The sequence below is a fragment of the Diceros bicornis genome, unplaced genomic scaffold (assembly GCF_020826845.1).
Source record: "Diceros bicornis minor isolate mBicDic1 unplaced genomic scaffold, mDicBic1.mat.cur scaffold_339_ctg1, whole genome shotgun sequence".
Lineage (NCBI taxonomy): Eukaryota > Metazoa > Chordata > Mammalia > Perissodactyla > Rhinocerotidae > Diceros > Diceros bicornis.
In genome coordinates this window covers 140295-164084 of record NW_026691210.1, presented here as the reverse complement: position 1 = coordinate 164084, position 23790 = coordinate 140295, and the positions used below count along the sequence as shown (strand labels likewise).

The 23790-nt window shown below is 40.5% G+C and overlaps 1 protein-coding gene across 1 annotated transcript in view; it reads right to left on the bottom strand.

Annotated features, from left to right (window-relative positions):
• LOC131402908 (centrosomal protein kizuna-like) overlaps positions 1-22485 on the bottom strand; it is a 65185-nt gene extending 42700 nt beyond the window's left edge. Inside the window, exon 1 of the mRNA XM_058537381.1 lies at positions 22336-22485. The gene's annotated coding sequence lies outside the window, so the exon portion shown is untranslated. The remainder of the gene's footprint in view (positions 1-22335) is intronic.
• Positions 22486-23790: the final 1305 nt, after the last annotated feature.

Here is a 23790-nt window from a genome sequence, read left to right as displayed (position 1 = left end):
AAAAGGCACCAACAAGCCCATCTTATCGGAAGTTCTGTCTCTCTGGCCACATGCTCTAGATGGCCCTGCAAGAGGTTACCAGACAATCATTTACAAGGGAAGTCTCCATTTGTAAAGGTATCTCCCTCTCTGTATTGGGAAGAGAGGGGATGACCTCATTTCTAGAGACTTATCAATGTAGAAGGTGAGGCCTTAAAACTGCATAATAAGCCTTACTCTTGTTTACAGTGCTTTAGTGATAATCTCCTGTAACTAACACCCCCGCCCCCAACATCCTCCTTGTCTTTGGTTGGACAGGGTATTTAAGACGAGAATCTCTGCTATTGTGTTGAGAAACGCAGTGTCCCTGCTTTCTCCCATGTATACATGTTATTAAACTTGGTATTATTTTCTCCTGCTAACCTGTCTTGTTATTTGGTCAGCCATAAGAACCTTAAGGAAAAGGGCAGAGGGAGATTCCCCCTCTTCCCCCGACACCTTTCAGAAATGTAATACAATCAGGCCTTGTATTTTGACTAAATTTAAAGAATACTATGAACATAATAAATTTTTTTATTAGACATTATCATAATTGGTTCTATAATTAAACTCTAGAGGGCGCTTTTTGTAAAAGGGCATCTGATATTTTCAGGGTAGAATCATCTTTGCTGGAGCTTAAGGACTAACAGAGGATCATAAAACAAAACACCAGACTTTTGCTGTTACACGGCTCTCCATCTGTCTCCACATGTGTGTATGTGCATGTGCAGGTGTACGTGCGTCTGTAAGAGAAGAGACAAGGAGGACCAGACTGGGCTGGCAAAGATTATGCTACGTGAGGGGATCCAGGGAGAAGGCAAATCAGAAGGCATGATGGGATGGTGGATGGGCTTACTGAGGGCTCAGGCAACGTTCAGACTCTGAAATAAGTTAGTATGTCACTTCTCTGGGATAAGTGAGTCTCCTTAGAAGCCAATTAACTCTGATGAATGGGAATGGGGTCTAGGGCAGTCACCCTCCACTGAGGGAGAGCTCAGACCTGTAGGGCAGGTCCCTCCCTGGGTTCTGACTCATTGTTCATTGTTCGGGGCCCACCTCCATGATGACAATGAGATGGGAGTGGCAGCACCCTGGGAGGGCACCAGCAGGAAGGAGACTGAACACTTGGCTATTAACGATTGCCTCCTGCTATGTGAGTATGGTAGAAATCAAAGACAGAATTACTGACAAAATTGTGCTGGTTTTCTGCTGGCTCCTTCAGAGGGCCAATACTGTATTAAAATGAAGAAGCTGAATCAATTTATTATTCAAATGCTCATTCACCTAAGAAGCTGCTAAAAGGAAGCCAAAAGAAACAAGAAAGTGAATGATAACAAACCATCATTATGAATGAATAAAGGGGATTAACCGGGAGGAAAGGCAGGCGGGATGCAAGCTAGGAAATAATGCCCTCCTGGGTAGACCCTGGGAGCCAGGTGAAAAGGCTTCTCGTCAGTGTGGAAGTTCAGGGGATGTAAGACAAGCACATCCCCAATTCCAGGTAAGTACACCTTTCAAAACAGCAGAAACCAGTTTCAGCTGTGCCCATGATTACAGATGTAATAATGCTCCAAAACAACCATGTCCAGCATACATCCATGTAATATATAACATCTGATCAGCAAGCACCATCAATCCCAGACCCAGCACTGGAAATTCTTTTAGGGATTCAATTATCCTAGAAAGTAGTGCTTTTCAATGTTTAAGGTGGCAGAACACCTGGAATTCTTAGAACTTTCTGTAAAATATCATGAAGTACTGATATACGTCATTTCATCACACAAATTAGGAACATTTTTACTAGCGGACAATGAATATATGTATACAATATAAAAATCAAACCACTAACACAAATACCCATGATGAAAAACCAATCTATCAAACCTAACAGGATCAGCTGATTTCACATTTTTCATTATTATTCATTTGGTACTCTCATTCATTTTCTCTTCCAGTAGGCAAGCTATAGCAGGTAACCAAAGTTTTATTAAAATAATTTTGAGGAAGTTCTCAAAATTACAAAGATTTATTTTCCTAAAAATTGGAAAAGACCACTTGACTCAATAGCAGGAGAATTCTACTGGAATATATCTGAGAATCACTGCACTAAAGAAAACGAATCTAGCATTGTTTTAAGCAGCAGATTCAAACACACTTCCAGTCCACAAAAATGACAAGCAAATTAAAATGAATTTACACTGACAAAGGAAAATAGAAAAAAGTTAGACAACTAGTTGAAGGCCATTAAACACAAGGTGTTCAGAAGTGCTCCTCACATCTCTCTTGTAGGTTAAAGTAATACTGTAAGTCTCCTAACTGGGACTCAAAATAGTGAGATTCAGTACAAAAGCACAAGAAAACATATCAAGGTCTCACTTATTGCTTTTTGAGTTTTTCTTATCTGCTTGGCCTATCTGCACAGATTCCCTCACAAAAGCCCTCACTGAATGGAAGCTTTCCCACTCAGTTATCAAGCTCAAATGTTCCTTATCAAATCCCACCTTAAAATAAGTTTCGTTTTTCTAGAAGCCTATCACCAATAGCTCAACAACTGCTCTTCAAAAGGTGAGAAATATAAGTTTAAGAGAATAAAAGGGAAGATGAGCCATAAGGAACTGATCAAGTCTAAGATCAAGGTGCTGGCTGGCTTGGTTCCTGGTGAGGGCCCACTTCCTAGCTTGCAGACGGCTGCCTTCTTGTTGTGTCCTCACAGGGCAGAGAGAGGAGGAGAGCTCTCTCAGGTCTCTTCTCATAAGGGCACTAATCCCATCACGAGGGCCTGACCCTCATAACCTCATCTAACCTTAATTACCCACTAAGGGCCCATCTCCAAATACCATCACATTGGGGGTTCAGGCTTCAACATATGAATTCTGCAGGGACACAACTCAGTCCATAAGAACACCGCTGCCACCATCTTGTTCCTGGCCTAAGGATGAGGTCAGCACTGAGGATGACAGAGCAGGGAAACGGAACGGACCTGGGTCTTTGATGACAAAAGTGAAGGGCAGTATCAACCAATCCCAGGGCTTGCTTTACTCCCGGACTTTCAGAAATAAACAAAAATGTGTTTATTGTTTAAGGCAGTTCGAGACAGTGTTCCCGTTATTTGTAGCCTGGTATATCAAGATAATTAATAGGTAAATGTTCAACAAGGCCAGAAAGCCAAGTTTGAAAAAAGAACTCTGATGGATGGCTTTTCCATAATTCAAATTTACATTTCATTGAAAAGAATTTAAGGGAGGTATCTTAAAATGACGATCCTACCCCTGTCACTCTGCTCCCCTACCATGTCTCCTTTTTATAAATACCAGTAACAGCAGAATCTTTGCTCTTGGTGTGGCTGGGCCAGCACAAAGCAGGATCGAGGGGCTGTTCATGTGCTGGGTGTGGAGGGATAAGAAAAAGACCCCTGTAGCCCCTGAATGTGTTCCCCTGGCCTGCAGTGGTGCTATACTCTGCCACATGAGCCACTCCTTCAGCTGGAGTGACCAACAGTTCCCTAGACATGGGCCATGCTGGTCTGTCTCCAGGCCTGTGCTCCAGCCATTCCTCTCTTAAAATCTGGAATGGCTAATCTCCTTTCATCAGCCAAACCAATCACCATGGCTATTCTGGTTTTCTATTGCTTGTAATAGCTAACCTGAATTTAGTGGTGTAAAACAACAATCGACAACTTTTTGTTATGCTCATGGCTTCTGCGGGTCAGGAATTTGGACAGGGCACAGGGCAGGTGGCTTGTCTCTGCTCTGCAATGTCAGGGACCTCAGTCTGAATATCACGGGGTGATGTGGAACACAGGTGACTGGAATTATCTGGAGGCTTCTACACTCACATCTGGAGCCTGGGCTGGACTAAATTCAGGCTCAGCTGGGCCTGCTGACTGCAACACTGACACACGGCCTCTCCCTGAGGCTTGTTTGTTGTTAGCCCCACTTTCTTGGAAACCTGGCCATATTCCAGTCTCTCCTACCTTATTTGAATCTTAAACAACCAAGACTTGACCCCTAGAGTCTCCTCTCCAACTTTTGAAACCATAGGTAAACTTGTTCCACTCAGAATAAACTACTTTTAGATCTCAAATTTGTATTGAAAGAGGTCTAATTTTTCTGCAGCCCTCGTGGAATGTGGCCTGCTGGTTCCCTCCCTAGCAGAGATGCAGGCCTGCTATATTCTCTCATCAGCCTCCCTAGTCTCTCTTTCCCCCTGCCCTCCCTTTCTCCCTCTCCCCAATCGCCTCCTCCCTCCCCTCCCTCTACATCTCTTATTTGGCTCCCGGAGTGCTGGGATAGGGCCTCTTAACACTTCATTGAGACATCTCCCCAAAAATGTTGTAACTCACTTAAACATCAAATGATAAGAGGGATTCTAGGAAAACAGTGGCAGCACAGCCTTTATTTTTAAAAATCTCCCTGAATTCCCTTATATAAATATAAAAAAAAGATAGAACAACTAGGAGAGCAAACCAAAAATTCATGCATAATATCTATGACAAAATTATGTGACAAAATATGAGTGAGTGGAACAAACTACTGATAGCAACTAAACCCCCATTATATCTGCAATTGTACAGAAGGAAGTGGAGGGACAGCAAAAGTATGAATGACGTTCCTGAGAATGCAAGAACCTCCACATCGTCAAGCGGTACTCACTGGCAGGCTGAGGTGAGAAGGGCAGCCCATCTGGAAGGGGGCTGCAGGTCCATTTCAAGGGTTAGAACAGAGGGACTGCGGTAGGTGCAGGAGCAATCCGGGCCCTACCACTCCAGAACCTTACCAGTCTAAGTGCCCTTTCAGCAGAGCTCTGCACTGAGGAGAAGCTGCTGGGAGTGAACTCTAAATTGAACTTAACTGGGACAATAACGGCAGAGGAAGAATCTTTCCATTTCAAGTGGAGGAGGGGAAAAGAGCCAAGGGATCTAAGAAAGTAAGAGGCCACATACAAACATTCTGGGAGAACAACAGAAGAGGGAGCTCTGGAGCCATAAAACTAGGAAAGCCAGCCTGGCCCACCTGCCCCTCCTGAGTGCAGGAGAACTCCTCTCACCAGACATAGGCCCAGAAAAGATTCCAGGTCTCTTTATCAGTAAAGCGCAGGTTAACGACACCTCCACTGCATAGGGCTGCGGCAGCAGATGAGATAATGTATGTAAAGCAGCTGGCACAGCATCGGGTACACAGTAAGCACTCAAAGATGATCGAAATTATTACCATTATTATAAACATTAGCATATCAAGTTTATATAACAACCTTAAGCCTAACTCTAACAAAAGATTAAAGATTTCAGTTAGGCCACAGTGAAGTGTGGTAAAACACCACTGTCCCGCTCCAGAGGACATTTCCCAAGTTGTCCACCCCGGACTCAGCACCCTTCTCCGCAGAACAGTACTACCCAGTACATAATTGCTCAATTCTGCCTCTCGCCTTCCCTTTCCCCAGCTGCAGGCTGACCCTTTTCCAGCTGCTCACACATCCTTGCTTCAGAGAGCCTCTTACAGCTCCCTGGTCTACGATTTTCCTTTATGATCAATTTTCCGCCCTGATTATCTTGTTTCTGGAAGGTATCTCAGGTTTTAGGAAAACTTCTGATCACACCCAATTGGATGATGATTTCCTGGTTGAACTCGCAGAGTTCTGGAGCCTCGCTGGTGACCTCATGTACTGATGCTAAGCACAAGCTCTACTTACAGTGCATCATACCCAACACTTCTCAGTGAAAAGGGCTAAATAAAACAAACTGTCCATTTTGTCAGGATTCTGATTCATTGATGCTAGAAATTAAATTTATCAAATTGCTAAGAGTCAGAGTAGGAGAGACAGAAGCCAAGTTCATTTCTGACTTAAAAAAAAAAAAAGAGGTTGGCCATTCCCTTTATATGTCATGTATGTCCCTGCATCTTGACTTCCAGAACCACACTATCAGATTACCATTAACTATCAAATGCCAACATGTGCCAGTCACTGTACCAGGTGCTTCAGCTGAAAAAATCAATCTGATGAAGATAGTAAACTAGAACTTTGAAGTCAAATTTAATTAGTCAAAAGATGATACTGGTCAAAAGGAGATCCAAGACTATAATCACAAAAAGGTCATGGCTCTGCCAGTCTTCCTGTGGTCTAGAGCAGGGAAAGAGAAAGAGAACATTCCAAACAAATCAGTAAGTTCCTGATTTGTTTCTTGTGATCATCTCTAGTTAAAGAAAGGGAATTAGGGACAGGGCTAGCCTGACAGGAGAAATAAAAGGGAACAGGTTCATATTCTGGATAATTTTTCATAAATGTGTACAAAACATAATATTCTGAAATCACATATTCTCCATGTCAGCAGACGGTTATGAGTTTGGAAGGCTTTCTAGTAACCACACATAATAAAATAAGAAAGTACTGTGTATAATTTAAAAGGACAAATTGTTAAAAGACTTGGGAGGGCTCATCACAAGGAAAGAAAGATGAAATGGAAGGGGAGAAAACTGTTCCACCAATAGATTTAAAAGGTAAAAGAAAAACTAAATTAGAAATGACTTTGTCAAAGCTATGCATTTCATAACTAAAACTGAAAGTGGCCAAACGATATCTGGTTTCCCCGGCCTTCAGAAAGGAAGCAGCAGCCAAGTGGAAGCGACTATGAGGGAGAAGGGAAGAAGAGACACCAGGTAGGCTTCAGGGTGCTGATACTATTTCTTGACTGGGTGGGGGTTACCAGCTGTGTTCACTCTGTGATAATTAATGGAGCAGTACACTCATGATTTGTTCACTAGTATGTAGGCTATACTTCAATAATAAAATTCATTTTAAAAAGAGCACATGACAAGGACTTCTGCTTCTTGTAAAGGCATCCTAGGTAATGCAGGCCAATCCTTGCACTAAGAACAAAAAAAAGTATAAAAAATATCTCTTTGATAGCTTAGAGAGATAAGGCAGTGATGAATTACAGGATCAAAACCTAGAAAAAAAGGAAATTCAGAGAGATAAGCCTAACATCTGGGGCAATTTTTCTTTGAAGGGCATGTGCCAATTCCAGAAAAGGCAGCTGAGAGTCTGAGAAGCTGAGTGGAGCTCCAGGCAATCCCACAGAGTGGGAGAATAAAAACTGAAGTCCAGGTCTACCAACGAAGGGGAAACTTAATAAATCACCCACACTTTGAACTGGAACTTCAAAGGGCTGCTTCCTGTGGATAACGGTGAAACTGAGTCTGGCCCTCAAAGGGACCAAGGCCTGGCTTCACACTGTATCAATTCTTCAACCTGGATGAAAGGGACCCAGGATCACTTCTGCCCCAGGCACCTGCCAGAAGCAAATGCAAATCCTCTTTAGAGGAGGAAAACTTCCTTGTCCTCAAATCACTCCCAAAATGCTCCTACACAATATCCATTCAAAAATTGCCAGAGATTTGAGAAAAACAAGACAAGAGTGATTAAAAAGCGAGAGAAAGAAAAGAAAACAGAAGCAGACCCATGGGGAAGAAATGGAGATCCAGTCTCTAAGGTACTTATACTGTCTGGAAAGAAAGTAAAAATATTAATTAACAACAGATTTTGAAAGGTCAGAAACTTATAGATGAAACAAAAATTAGTAAATATATAGGTGATTAGAATCATGTAATTATTAAGCTCGAGCTAACAGAAACATACAGAACCCTACCCAATGAAGAGTGAATATACATGTTTTTGCATTATGGGCATTTATAAAAATTGGCCATTACTATGGCCAATCAACAAAGACCAAAGGACAGATGTTGTTCAGAACACATCCTCTGCCAACAATGTGATAAAATTGGAAATCTATAATGAAAAGAGAATCCTCTTTTCCCCTAATATGTTTAGAAACAACCAAAAATCATTTTACATAATACCTATGTCAAAGAAAAAGATATAATAATTATAAACATTTAGATAATTATGTTAAAATACTTAAAACTGAATGGGAGTGATAGCATTATTTGTCAAAACCAGTGGGGTGCAAGTCAAGCAGTACTTACATGGAAATTTAAAGCCTCAAAAGTATATGTTCTAAAATGGGAAAGATTGAAAATTAGGCATTCAACTCAGTTAGAAAAAAACCACCTGGTAAAACCAAGCAAAGTAAAAAGGGAATAATAAAGATAATAACAGAAACAAACGAGATTTTAAAAAAGCAACAGATGGGATGAAATCTGATTATTTGGAGAAATTAATAAAATAGACAAATCTCATGCAGGATTGATTGATGAAAAAAGTTGGGCAGACATAAAATTATGAATGAAAAAGAAACATAATTATTGACACGGTAAAAATTCTAAAATATAGGGTCCAGCCCCGTGCCCTAGTGGTTAAGTTTGGCATGCTCTGCTTTGGCGGCCCAGGTTCAGTTCCCGGGCGTGGACCTACACCACTTGTCGGCAGCCATGCTGTGGTGGTAACCCACACCCAAAATACAGGAAGACTGGCAACAGATGTTAGCTCAGGGATGATCTTCCTCAGAAAAAAAAAAAAAAGAAAAAAAGAAAAAAAATTGTAAAATATAAAAGCTGCCCACAAATTTGAAAACTTAAAAAAGTATTAAGAAACTAGAAAATTTTTCTAGTACACTCTACATTTTCAAAATTGACTCAAGATGAATGAAAACATCAATATACGTATAAGCATTTAAGAAACAGAAAAAGTAGACAAAAATTGAGAGAATTTTCATCAGTGCACCTGTCTTGCAAGAAATGTTAAAAGTTCCTCTGGTTTTAACCTTTGCAAGTGTTCTCAGTATCCCAGACTCCTGCCTTTGCTCTAGGGCACCCACCTCTTCTGACTGAGGCCAGAAGCCTATGGTGAGAAGGGTGGGAAAGGCTGGGGAACCAGGTTCAGGTCGGTCAATGGAGACTTCTTTTAACATCTCCCGTACAGACACTGAGTGACAATTAATGTCTACTTTGCTGACCATCTGGTCTGAGGACTGCTGCCCTCTTGGAAGCCTGGTTCTGGACTTTTAAAAATGTAAACCAGGGGCCGGCCCAGTGGCGCAAGCGGTTAAGTGCGCGCGCTCCGCTGCGGCGGCCCGGGGTTCGCTGGTTCGGATCCCGGGCGCGCACCGACGCACTGCTTGGTAAGCCATGCTGTGGCGGCGTCCCATATAAAGTGGAGGAGGATGGGCACGGATGTTAGCCCAGGGCCGTCTTCCTCAGCAAAAAAGGAGGAGGATTGGCGGATGTTAGCTCAGGGCTGATCTCCTCACAAAAAAAAAAAAAAAAAATGTAAACCAAAATAAAGATAAGGAACGTCTTAGATTTTTCAGATCAAAGTAGGTGAGCTAACAGGAGAGGCACAGGCAAGACTGGGGCATGAAGTGCCAGGCAGAATAGGAAGGGGATACACTGACAGCCCCACCTGCTGGCACCAGGTTATCTTTTCAAAAGTGTAATGCACAACCTTACTTTGGGAACAAAAGCGATCATTTGTGGGGCAGCAAGAAAAAGCTCAGGGGGCCACTTGTTGAGGGGCAGAGGTCAGGTCCAGGAAAAACAAGAGACAGTGGTGAAGAAAAAAAGCAAGTGAAGCAGACACCTGAAGGCATCATCACATCTGAAGGAACACTGAATCGATAAACATGCTGCCAGCTCCGCTTAGAGTGACTTGCGGGTAAATTTTACAAGAAACACAGTTTTATGCAAGAATTTCAGATGCAAGAACTTCCTTCCCATATTTAACTTTGAAGAGGGGCTAAATTAAAATCACTAGAGGAGATTCACTTCATGTGATCACATTTTTATGACCCTGAGAAACCAAGGCTTTCACTTATTTAGTGTAAAAGGCGGCATTACGTTTTGCTGTCAGCCATACTCCAAGGGGGGAAGGAACAAAGCAACTCTGCGAATGCTTTGCTCAGCTTGAAGAAGGGCACACAGCACTTCCTCAGCTTATTTGAGGCTGGAAGGCACAAAAATCAATACGGACAGAGCAAAAGGTCAAATTGCCACCGCTTAGTTTTCTTTTCTTCTCCTAATTAAATAATCTAATTTGCTTCTGGAGCTTCCTTATTCAACCTAATGAAATATTATCTCTGATATTCCAGTTTTTTAGGCAGTAGAGAGTTACTGGGAACCAGCCCAGGGTATCAGTTAAGAATACAGACTCTGGACCCAGACGGCCGAGCTCAAAGTACACTGAGCCACTTTGTGACTTTGAACATAACTTCTCTGTGTCTCAGTTTTCTCCTTTGTAAAAGGGTAATAATGATAGGAATAAATGGATTATTATAAACAAAGCTCTTCACAATAGTGCCTGGCACAGAGTGGGTGCTATTGAAGGGTATATCACCATTATGATTGTGATTTGCATGGTAGAGCACAGAAATTAAGAGCATGAATTCTGGCATCCGGCTGTCAGTTCGAATGCTAGCTGCACCTCTAAGGTTATTTAATCCTTCTAAACCTCACTTGAAATACTCCACTTGGCATCTGCAGCACAACTTCTTCTCGGTTCTCTTGATTCTTCCCTGCAGCTTCGCCTCAAACTCCTTTGCTGTTTCCTGCTCATTTTCCTGACCTTGAATGTGGAGCCAGGCCTTGGGCTGCTTTCCTATTCACACTCATTGCCTAATGTTCTTCTCAGGGTCCACGGCTTTAAAGTGCATTTATATTCTGATGATTCAGTAAAGTTGCAGGATACAGAATCAACATACAAAAATCAGTTGTATTTCTACATAACAATCCAAAGAAAACAATCCCATTTACAATAGTATCAAAAAGAATAAAATACTTAGGAATAAATTTAACCAAGGAGGCAAAAGACTTGTACATTAAAAACTACAAAACATAGCTGAAAGAAATTAAAGAAGACACAGACAAATGGAAAGATATCTCATATTCATGGATTGGAAGATTTAATATTGTTAAAATGTTCACACTATCCAAAGTGAGCTACACATTCAATGCAATCCCTATCAAAATCCCAATGGCATTTTTCACAGAAATAGAAAAACCAATCCTAAAATTCATATGGAACCACAAGGGACTCTGAATAGCCAAAATAATATGGAGAAAATGAACAAAGCTGGAGGAGTCACATCTACTGATTGCAAAACATATTACAAAGCTACAATAATCAAAACAGTATGGTACTGGCATAAACACAGACACACAGACAAATGGAACAGAACAGAAACCCAGAAATAAATCCACATATATATAGTCAACTGATCTTTGACAAGGGCATCAAGGAGGCACAATGGGGAAAAGATAGTCTCTTCAACAAATGGTGCTGTTATTCACGTGCAAAAGAATAAAACTGGACCCTTATCTTACACTATACACAAAAATCAACTCAAAATAGACTTAAAAATCAACTTAAACGTAAGACCTGAAACTGTAAAACTCCTAGAAGAAAACATAGGGGAAAACCTGCCTGACATTGGTCTTAGCAATGATTTCTTAAATATGACATCAAAAGCACAGGCAACAAAAGCAAAAATAGATAAGTGGGCCTACATCAAACTAGAAAATTTCTACACAGCAAAGGAAACAATCAACAGAGTGAAAAGGCAACCTACAGAATGGGAAAAATATCTGCAAACCATATATCTGATAAGAGGTTAACATCCAAAATACAAAAGGAACTCTAACAACTCAATTGCAAAAAACCAAATAACCTGATTAAAAAATGGAGAAAGGATTTGAATACATATTTCTCAAAAGACGATATATAAATGGCCAACAGGTATATGAAAAGATGCTTAACATTACTTATCATCGGGGAAATGCAAATCAAAACCACAATGAGATATCACTTCATACTTGTTAGGATGGCCATTATTAAAAAAAAAAAAGAAAGAAAAGAAAATAACAAGTATTGTTGAGGATGTGGAAAAACTGGAACCCTGTGCACTATTAGTGGGAGTGTAAAATGTTGCAGCCGCTATGGAAAACAGCATGGAAGTTCCTCAAAAAATTAAAAATAGAACTACCATATGATTCAGCAATCTCACTCTGGGTATTTATCCAAAAGAACTGAAATCAGGATCTCAGAGACATAGCCGCACTCCCATGTTCACTGCAGCATTATTCACTGCAGCATTATAGCCAAGAGGGGGAAACAAACTAAATGTCATCGACAGATGAATGGATAAAGAAAATGTAGTATATAAATGCAATGGAATATTATTTAGCCATAAAAAGAAGGAAATCCTGTCAGATGCTACAACATGGATGAACCTTGAGGACATCATGCTACACGAAATAAGTCAGTCACAGAAGGACAAACACTGGTTGGTTCCACTTATATGAGATATCTGAAGTAGTCAAATTCATAGAAGTAGAAAGTAGAATGGCGGTTGCCAGGGGCTGGGGGAAGAGGGAAATGAGGATTTACTGTTCAATGAGTATGACGTTTCAGTCGTTCAAGATGAAAAAGTTCTAGGGATATGGTATACAACAGTGTGCTTACAGTTAACAATATTGTACTGTACATGTAAAAATGTTAACTTTTCAATAAATGGTGCTGGAACGGGATAGCCACATGAACAAAAATGAATCTAGACACAGATCTTATACCCTTCACAAAAATTAACTCAAAATGGATCACAGACCTAAATGTAAAATATAAAACTATAAAACTCCTAGAAGATAACATAGGAGAAAGTCTAGATGACTTTGGGTATGGTGATAACTTTTTATTTGTTTATTTATTTTTTATTTTTTTCTGAGGAAGATCAACCCTGAGCTAACATCCACGCTAATCCTCCTCTTTTTGCTGAGGACGACCGGCTCTGCGCTAACGTCTATTGCCAATCCTCCTCCTTTTTTTTTTTTTTTTCCCCAAAGCCCCAGTAGATAGTTGTATGTTATAGTTGCACATCCTTCTAGTTGCTGTATGTGGGACGCAGCCTCAGCATGGCCAGAGAAGCAGTGCGTCAGTGCACGCCCGGGATCTGAACCCGGGCCGCCAGTAGCGGAGTGCGCGCACTTAACCGCTAAGCCACGGGGCCGGCCCTGATGATGACTTTTTAGATAAAACACTAAAGACATGATCCACGAACAAAATAACTAATAAGCTAGACTTCGTTAAAATTAAAAAACTTATGCTCTGCAAAAGATAACATCAAGAGAATGAGAAGACAAGCCACAGACTGGGAGAAAATATTTGCAAAAGACACATCTGATAAAGGACTTATATCCAAAATATACAAAGAGCTCTTTAAAACTCAACAATAAGAAAACGAATAACCCAATTAAAAAATGGGAAAAGATCTGAACAGACACCTCACCAAAGAAGATATACAAATGGTAAATAAGCATATGAAAAGATACTCAACATCATATGTCATTAGGGAACTGCAAATTAAAACAAGAAGATATCATTACATACCTATTAGAATGGCTAAAATCCAAAAAAACTGACAATAACAAATGCTAACAAGGATTATAGAAACAAGAACTCTCATTCATTGCTGATGGGAATGCAAAATGGTACAGCCACTTTGGCAGACAGTTTGGGAACCTCTTATAAAACTAAACATAGTCTTACCAAACAATCCAGCAATTGCACTCTTCGGTATTTACCCAAATGAACTGAAAACTTACATCCACACAAAAACCTGCACATGGATGTCTACAGCAGCTTTATTCATAATTGCCAACAATGTGGAAGTCACAAAGATGTCCTCCAGTAGGTGAATGGATAAACTGCAGTACATCAAGACAACATAATATTATTCAGCACTAAAAAGAAATGATCTATCAAGCCGCAAAAAGACATGGAGGAACCTCAAAGGCATATTACTAAGTGAAAGAACCCAATCTGAAAAGGCTACATACTATACGATTTCAAGAATATGACATTCTGGAAAAGCCAAAACTATAAACTGTAAAAGGATCAGTAGTTAGCAGGGGGTGGGGGTGGGGGTATGAATAGGTAGAGCACACAGGATTTTTAGGGCAGTGAAAATACTCTTTATGATACTATAATGATGGATACATGTCATTATACATTGTTCAAACTCATAGACTGTACAATACCAAGGGTGAATTGTAATATAAATTGTGGACTTTGGGTGATTATGATGTGTCAATGCAGGTTCATCAGTTGTAACAAATGTACCACTCTGGTGTAGGATATTGATGATGGGGGAGGCTATGTATGTGTAGGGGCAGGCGGTATATAGGAAATCTCTGTACTTAATTCTTAATTTTATTGTGAACCTAAAACTGTTCCAAAAAATAAAGTCTTAAAAAATGTTAAGAGGATAGATCTCATGTTATGTATTATTTTATTTTATTTATTTATTTTTCCCCCCCAAAGCCCCAGTAGATAGTTGTATGTCATAGTTGCACATCCTTCTAGTTGCTGTACGTGGGACGCGGCCTCAGCATGGCTGGAGAAGCGGTGCGTCGGTGCGCGCCCGGGATCTGAACCTGGGCCGCCAGCAGCGGAGCGCGCGCACTTAACCACTAAGCCACGGGGCCGGCCCTGTATTTTTTTTTAAACACAAAAAATATATGTATATCCAGAATTTGACACTTCTCACTGCTGCCACCCTGACCCAAGGCACCACCACCTACTCCCTAGATTACTGTAATATTCTCTAAACAGGTCTCCTTGCTCCCACCCTGTCCCCTACAGTTCATTTTCCATTAAGCAGCCAGAGTGGTTCTTCACCTCCCTTGAAGCACAATCCAAAGTTCTTCCTACAGCCTACAAGACCCTTTGTGATGTGGCCCACTGATATCTCTCTCACTCCATCTCCTACCTTCCTCACTCACCTGTTGTGGTCCAGCTGCACTGGCTTCTTTGCTGTTCCTAGAAACACCACGTATGCTCCCACTAGAGGGCCTCTGTACTTGCTGTTCCTGCTGCATGGTATTCTCTTCCTCAAGATATATCCCACTCATCTCCAAGACACTGAAGGAGAGAAATGAAACATAAATTGATAAACAAACAAATATACCAGGGTGAAAATTAAGGTAACAAAGAATAAAGCAGGTTAAATAGACAGAGAAGGCATGGGTACAATTTAATGTGGCTTACTCTCACTCACTTTGGATCTCCTCTCAAATGTCAAATCACCACAGAGACTTTCCCTGAGTATCCTACACTAAATTGCATCTATGCATTCTCTATGCACTTAACCTGCTCGTTCTTTGTCATAATATTTTCACACAGATTGTTTATTGGTTTGTGTTTTCTTCCTCCCCTCCACACGCATGATCATAAATACCATAAGAGCAAGAGTAGTGCCTGGGACAGAGTAGGCACTCAGTAAATATTTAATGTTAAATGAACAAAGTCCTATACTAGCTATCTATAGACTCGTAACAAACTACCCCAAAGCTTTGTAGCTTAAAACAACAACCATTTTGGGGCCGGCCCCGTGGTGTAGTGGTTAAGTGTGCGCTCTCCGCTGCTGGCAGCCTGGGTTTGGATCCCGGGTGCGCACCACGCACCACTTGTCAGGCCATGCTGTGGTGGCATCCCATATAAAGTAGAGGAAGATGGGCATGCATGTTAGCTCAGGGCCAGTCTTCCTCAGCAAAAAGAGGAGGATTGGCATGGATGTTAGCTCAGGGCTGATCTTCCTTACACACACACACACAAAAAAAACAATAATAAAAAAAAAAACCACCACCATTTTATTATATCTAATGACTTTGTGGATCAGAAAATCAGTCAGGGCTTGGCTGAGTGGATTCTTCCATTTTAGGTATTATTGAGAGAGGTTATTCAGTGATATCAGCTGGTGGATGCACTTGGTAGAGGGTCCAAGAAGGCTTCGCCTACATGTCTGGTACTTTGGAGGGGATAGCTGCAAGGATGGGCACAGCTGGGACCAGTCTAGAGCACCTACACATAATTTCTTTACCACGGCAGTCTCAGAATAGTCAGACATCTTACATGGTGGTTCAGGGTTCCAAGAACACATGTTCCAGCAAAAAGAGTGGCAACTGCATGGCCTTTTATAACTCAACCTTGGAAGTCATAGAAGATCAATTCTACCATGCTCTACTTGGTTGAAGCAGTCATAAGCCCATCCATATTCAAGGGAAGGGGAGAGAGATCCCATCTTTTAATAAGAGGAGTGTTGAAGAATTTGCAGCCATATTTCAGATTGCTACAACCCCATACCTCACAGTACAGAGCTTTGGGCCTACTAGGTATTCAGGAAATTTTGGTTGACTCAAAATGGAATTATAAAATGAGATTTTCAACTAAGGTACTATAACTAGAAGAGAGAACAGTTTGGTTCTTTAATACAGGGGTTTATAAAAAGTAATTAATTTTAAATGGTCTACATAATTTCAAAACCAAAAAACTAAACATCAAACTCAAAACAGACCATCTATGAGGGGCTCACCAATAGACTGGACATAGCTGAGGAAAGAATCAGTGAGCTTGAGGATATGTCAGTACAAATTTCCCAAACTGAAATGCAAAGAGAAGGAAGAATGAAAAAAAAATGGGACAGAACATCCAAGAATTGTAGGATAATTACAAAGGGTGTAACATACAAGTAATGGGAATACCAGAAGGAGGAGAAAGCGAGAAAGGAGCAGAAGGAATATTTGAAGTAATAATGGCTAAGAATTTTCCAAAGTTAACAACATATACCACCAAACTACAGATCCAGGAAGCTCAGAGAACACCAAGTAGGATAATTACCCAAAAAATCTACACCTAGGAATATCACAAAAATCCTTAAAGTGTATGCACCTAACAACAGAGCATTGAAATACACAGGCAAAAAGTGATAGAACTGCAAGGAGAAATAGATAAAGCCACTATTATAGTTGAATATTCAGTCACCTCTGTCGGTGACTAACATATCCAGCAGGTAAAAAGCAGCAAGGATATAGCTCAACTGAATAGCACCATTAAATTGGATCTAATCGACATTTATAAGATACTTCATCCAACAACGGCAAAATACACATGGTCACATGGAATGTTTGCTAAGACAAACCACATTCTGGGCCATAAAACACACCTCAACAAAGTTACAAGAACAGAAGTCATAGAAAGTATGTTCTCAGACCACAACAGAATTAAACTGAGATCAATAACAGAAATATAGCTAGGAAATCTCAAAATATTTGGAGATTAAACAACACACTCCTAAACACATGGGTAAAAGAGGAAGTCTCAGAAGAAATTTAAAAATATTTTGAACTGAATGAAAATGAAAATACAACTTATCAAAATTTGTGGGATGCAGTGAAAGCAGTGCTTACAGGGAAATTTATAGCACTGAATGCACACATTAGAAAAGAAGAAAGCTCTAAAAGTCAATAATCTAAGCTCCCACCTTAGGAAACTAGAAAAGAGAAGAGCAAATTAAATTCAAAGTGAGCAGAAGAAAAGAAGTAATAAAATTTAGAGCAGAAATCAATGAAATTGAAAATAGGCAAACAATAAAGAAAATCAAAAGACAAAAAGCTGGTTCTTTGGGGAAAAACCCAACAAAATGGATAAACCTCTAGCCAGGTTTATTAGTCTGCTCAGGTTGCCATAACAAAATATCACAAATTGGGTGATTTAGACAACAAAAATCTATTTTTTGCAATTCTAGAGGCAGGGAAGTCCAAGATCAAGGTGTCAGCTGATTTGGTTCCTAGTGAGACTTGCAGATGGCCACCTCTCACTGTGTCCTCACATGGCAGAGAAAGAAAGCTCTGGTGTCTCTTCCTCTTCTTTTAAGAGATCAGCCCTATTGGATAACGGCTTCACCCTTATGATCTCATTTAATCTTTATCATCTCCTCACAGGCAACTCATTTAAAGCTCAGGGTCCTCTTCCAAGTTCACTGGTTGTTGGCAGAATTCAGGTCCTCGTGGCTATAGGACTGAGGTCCTCAGCTCCCACAGGGCACATACCATCGTCTGCCACGTGGCCTTCGTCACAAGATGGCAAGTTTGCTTCTTCAGGTGAACAGGAGAGTATCTCAGCTGCTTTGAATCTGATTTCAGTAAGTGCCCAGTCCCTTTTAAAGGTTGATATGTTTAGGTCTGGCCCACCCCGAACAATTCCTTTTTGATTACCTCAAAGTCAACTGATTTGGGGACTTTCATTATGTTTGCAAAATTCTTCATCTCTGTCACGTAACATAGCCTAATCACAGAAAGGAAATCCTTCAAACTCACAGTCCTGCCCGCACGCAAAGTGAGGGGATTATACAGAGTGTACATCAGGGGGCAGGAACCTCAGGGGCCATCTCAGAATTCTGCCCACCAGTGTATACAATTAATCCTGATGAAACTAATGATGTCAGATTAATTTTCCTAAATCAAGTTACTCACCATACCACTCTTCTCTTAAAATAACCTTCAATAGTTCTGGAAAACACAGAGAAGGAACTTTAAATTCTTTACCCTGATATTCAAGGTCTTTCTCAAACATGACTCAGGCAACATTTTAAACCTTTACTCCAACAAGCCCTGCTCAATGAGCCCTTAGTCACACGCTTTGCTCTGCCCTCCCATGCCCTTTGTGTTCTCTGTATCTGCATTCCTTCTTGCACTCTTCCTTCAGACCTCATTCACCCCTTTCCCTGCTCCTTCTTATTCAAGCCTTTACAGCCTTCAAGATGCTGCATCAACACCGGGATAAAACCTTTCCTGACCCTTTTGACTCACACTGAGGTTATCTTCATTTGAATTTGTCCTCAAGTACTGTGGTGGATTGCAAAAAGCAACCGTAATCTTCTCATTCCTGTGCGCAATCATTTGCAATGTGACTTTGCCACTCATCCCATCAAGAGGTGGATTATATTTTTTCACCTCTTGACTCTAGGCTGGGTCCTGTGACTTTCTTTAACGAATGGGACATGAGCAAACCTGACACAAGCAGACATTTTAAAGTATTTGTGCACTGGGGCTTGCCCTCTTGCTGTGCTGGGAACCCTGCTACCACCACCAGGTGACTGAGGTTGGACTACTCTACTGGACGATGAGGGACACCTGGCCAAATAATTCTTGTAGCCACAAATGACACTGGGCCAACCACCTGGCACCTAAAAAATAATAAATGTCTGGTGTTTTAGGTCATGGAGCTTTGTACCAATGTTTGCAGCAAACTACTCTTTAAGAATGAGATTCAAGGTCCTCCTTTTTAACAACATTGCTTTTACTCAGCTTCATTCTAGTATCTTCCTTGTGAGAAATGTTAATTATAGCTTGCAATGAAGGAACTGTGCAGGAAGCACAAGCTGGTCTTCAATTATCTGGAAATATCCATGGGAGTGGGTCATGAACCTTCTCAAAGATGCTTGGCTTTTAAACAGAGAAGCAATCCATATGTCCATCAACAGATGAATGGATAAACAAAATGTGGTATATCCATACACTGGAATATTATTTAGCCTAAAAAGGAATGAAGTTCTGATACCTGCTACAACATGGATGAATCTTGAAAATGTTATGTGAATTGAAATAGACCAAAAGGACAAATATAGAAGGAGGACAAAAAAGTTTTGGAAATAGGTAGTGGTGATGGTTGTACAATATCATGAACATAATTAACGTCACTAAATTGTACACTTAAAAATGGAAAATTTTATGTTATATACATTTTAACACAGCATTTAAATATTAATAATATAATATGCCAAAAACTCTTGAATTATACACTTTAAATGGGTGGATTGTATGGTACGTGAATTATATCTCAATAAAGCTGTTAAAAAGTTTTTTTAAATAAAACAAACAAAAAACAAGAGAAAACAGCACCAAAAGTCACCCTTGATTTCACTTTTCTCCTCAGATGGAAACTACGCTGCATACCGCACATCTATTTCCCCTTCACTGCCAGGAAGCTTAAGACCAAGTTTTATGTTCAAGGTCAGCAACTCAGCTGGCACATAGATGTGCTCAAACATAGTATCTATCATCATTCTCATCAAATCAGAGGTTCTGCTTTCCTGTTCAGATCCTTCTATGTGTCTTCCTTTGTCCCATCTCTCGATCTTTGTTAACTAAAATTCATTCAAGTGACTTTTCTCCAGGCCCCCAACAGACCCTAAAGTAAACTGAGATAATGAACGTTTGAGGTCATAGTATTAGCTCTGTAAATATGACACTACAGTCTCAGATGAATAATTAACCCTCAGAGCAAGGAGAAGAGCTCATGCTAAAGAGGAAATAAGAGAATGCAGCACCTCAAAAGCGGTGAGGATGTCAGCAGGTTAACCAGGATCATTTAAACCACCTTCAACCTATTCCTGGGTAGTACTTTTTTTTTTTTTTAAATGTTTATTTATTTATTTTTTCCCCCATAGCCCCAGTAGATAGCTGTATGTCATAGATGCAAATCCTTCTAGTTGCTGTACGTGGGACACGGCCTCAGCACGGCCCGAGAAGCGGTGCGTCAGTGTGCGCCTGGGATCCGAACCTGGGCCGCCAGCAGCGGAGTGCGCGCACTTAACCGCTAAGCCACAGGGCCGGCCCCTGGGTAGTACTTTTACCACAGAAAATCAATGGGCTCAAATTTGGTAACAGACAGAAAACAACCATTGCTGACTGACCTTTCATTCTGGGACCATTCCATTAGGACAAACTATTCAAAAATTCCCCAAATGCCCATATTTTCTAACAAATTTTGGAAAACTATATCCCAAAATTCTGAGGAACTTGGCTTTAAGATCATAGGAAAAAGTCAGTCATATAGGAGAAGGAGAGATAGAACATTCTTAATTCTATACACATACCCAACTTTTTTCATCTCAGAAAAAGCCTGAGTCCTGGGTAAGTACGCTAGTCCCCCAGTTAATCCACCAAACTACTTACTTGTCCAATGAATTGCTATAAAAAGAAGCCTACAAATACGAAACCCAAAACAGATACATTCTATCTCTAGTAATAAAGTTTCTGATGATGTAGTATATAATATCTGTACCTCTTTGACGAGAGAAGTATTCTTACTAGAAAAATCCATTGTGGGGCCAGCCCGGTGGCGCAAGCGGTTAAGTGCGTGGGCTCTGCTGCGGCGGCCCGGGGTTCGCTGGTTTGGATCCCGGGCGTGCACTGACGCACCACTTGTCAAGGCATGCTGTGGCGGCGTCCCATATAAAGTGGAGGAAGATGGCCATGGATGTTAGCCCAGGGCCAGTCTTCCTCAGCAAAAAGAGGAGGATTGGCAGATGTTAGCTCAGGGCCGATCTTCCTCACACACACACAAAAAAATCCATTTGGCTTGCCACTCTAATAAATCAAATTTCCCAATGACAGGAACCATGTTGGTTCTTCCATCCACAGTACAAGTACTTTGTACTTGGATGTGCTATTAATAAATATTTCTTGAACATCACTTTAAAGTCAATCAGACTATAAATTAAAATTTTCACCATAAGTAGATAATGAATGGTAAGAGGCAATACATTAAAGGTGCAACGCTGCTCTAAAAGAGAACATATCCCCTCATATACAAGGATGCCCACTTGGCTTTTCACTGTTGCTGGGACTGTTGGAAAGAAAGAGTGATGGCATCACAGTGTAACAGAAAATTCTAGTGGTGGCATGTGGGTTGGGGAGGCAGGCTGTATGGAAGGTCTGCCCCAACGGCCTCCGTGTCATTCCTATGCCCCTAGCCTTGATTTCCTCATTTTTAAAAGGCGAGATCTACCTTAGTTTATTACGTAGGTTCCTTCCACTCCTAAAAGAGATTTGATGCTATTAGAGTTATTTTTCATTGCAGAATTGGTTTTCAACAGTTTCCATGTTTTCTACACAATTCCACCTAGTACCTCAAATCAATAATAAAAAATTATACATGAGCTTTCATGAGTTGGATATTATAATAAGTGCTCAAAATGTATAACACTGATGTTGTTCCTATTTAACATTAAAGATTCCAGCGTCCTCATATTTACATTCAGAAAAGGAAAGCTGGCTTAGATATACACTTAGAAGAACTTATTAACTCATATTTAATCGTATGACAAAAATGACACCATGGCAAGGGATATTAGGATTAAGCAAATTAATTAGATACAAAGTTCCTAGCCTCTAAAGCTGAATTCCTAGTAAGTTTAACCGTTTGTCACCTTCTGTGTTACCACAACTTCAAAATGATTTGTTTTCTTAAAAGGCTGGAGGGTAGGGGTGGGGGGAATGACTTATGAATTAACCAGGGATTGTTTGGATATAATTATAAACTGCAAATCACCATGATTTCAATGATATTCAGACTTTTAAAGCTATTTTATAAAAAAAGAAAAGAAAGCAAATTAGACCTTTGCTAAGAGATTATTTATGAGTAAGGAACTTATACATTCATGACTGAGTGTTCAACAATACATTCCCAGTGGAATGATCTCTAAAAATGTCTATAATTAAAAACAGAATAGTAAAAAATAATTCAATGGCTTACTCTCTTGTTGGTGAGTTAGTGGAGGATTCCTTTTTTGAATCAGGAGAGCTTAGAGTTTGCAAAATACAATTATGTTTTTCGGTGGATAGGGCACCTCTTTCTTGCTCAGAGTGGATTAATTTTAAGGCCTCTATTCCATCTTCTCCCTCCATCTTGTCACTGGGATTTGGCTGTGGTTCTGGACTCTCTAAAATCAGACCATCTTCACTTACGGCAACTGTGAGGTCACTGCTGCTGCTCAGACTTTCCTCTTCCTGCTGTTGCTGCATTTTCCTGAAGGGCTTCTGTGCCTCGGGGTCCCCGTGAGGAGGATGATCTGTAAGAGGGGATACGAAGAGACTACTGATCACTAAGTGCAGGGAGAAGCGAGGTAAGACGTTCCACCTCACGGAGTGGGATTATTCATCAGTTAAAACATGTAGAAACAATCCATGATTAAGTACAGTATTTAAAAACTCATTAAAAATATTTTATTAAATATATTAAAAATATAACAATGAGTTTAAAAATCAGAGAATTCGCTTGTAAGAATATTTCCACATACATATTTAAGAATTCATTAGAATGGAATTTGTTGGCAAAGTCACCACTGTACTTTGTTTTTTGACAAAAGATAAAATTAGAGAGTACACTTTGTTCTTACATAAGACCACTACCACCCAGAAAAACTAAATACCAACAAAAATCAGCAAACAATCTCAGCCTCTCACCCCACCTGAGAAACCTTCCTGAGCAGAATGCTTCTCTTGAGAACACTTCCTTTCAGATGCACAGTATTCTGAGACGGATATCGGAGCGACTGGTAGTCTGGCACTGTCTTCCTTGACTTCAATATGTTCCCGTGTCAGTATTTCTCCCTCTGATGCCCCTGATCTGCTGGAACTGTCACACTTTAAATCAGTGGTTCTGCTCCCTGGACGTAATCTTCCCCGTAACAGGGAATGGAGTTCAGCAGACTTTCTGCTTTCAGATAAATTACTCTTGCCGTGACGTGAGTTGCTTCCTATCTCCAAGCAATGAGTCTGTTCCTCCTCAGACAATGGGCTGGCTGTGACTGGCATTTTCTCATCAATCTGAAGAGATGTCCTTCCATCTATTTTGTCAGACTTATTTAAGCACTGTGTGCCACTATTAGTGCAGACTACATAGCTGTCTGTCACATCACTGCTCTGGGCTGTCTGTTGCTGTGAACATGGGTCAGGAATTGTTCTGAAGTTCTTCGTGGGTTGGGGAGATTTCTGCTCTGTACTAACATCTCCAGCGCTTGAGATGGCTGACATTTGGCGGCCCATAAAGATTGTTGCTGGTTGATACAATCCTCTTGACACAGCTGTCCCCAAGTTAATCCCTGCCTGCATTGCAACCTGCAGCACCAAAAGAGACGTGAGTTAAATGTATTGTGTATGAACAATTAGGTTGTTTAGGTTGTTTTCAGAAATGAAATGAGGTAAAGGA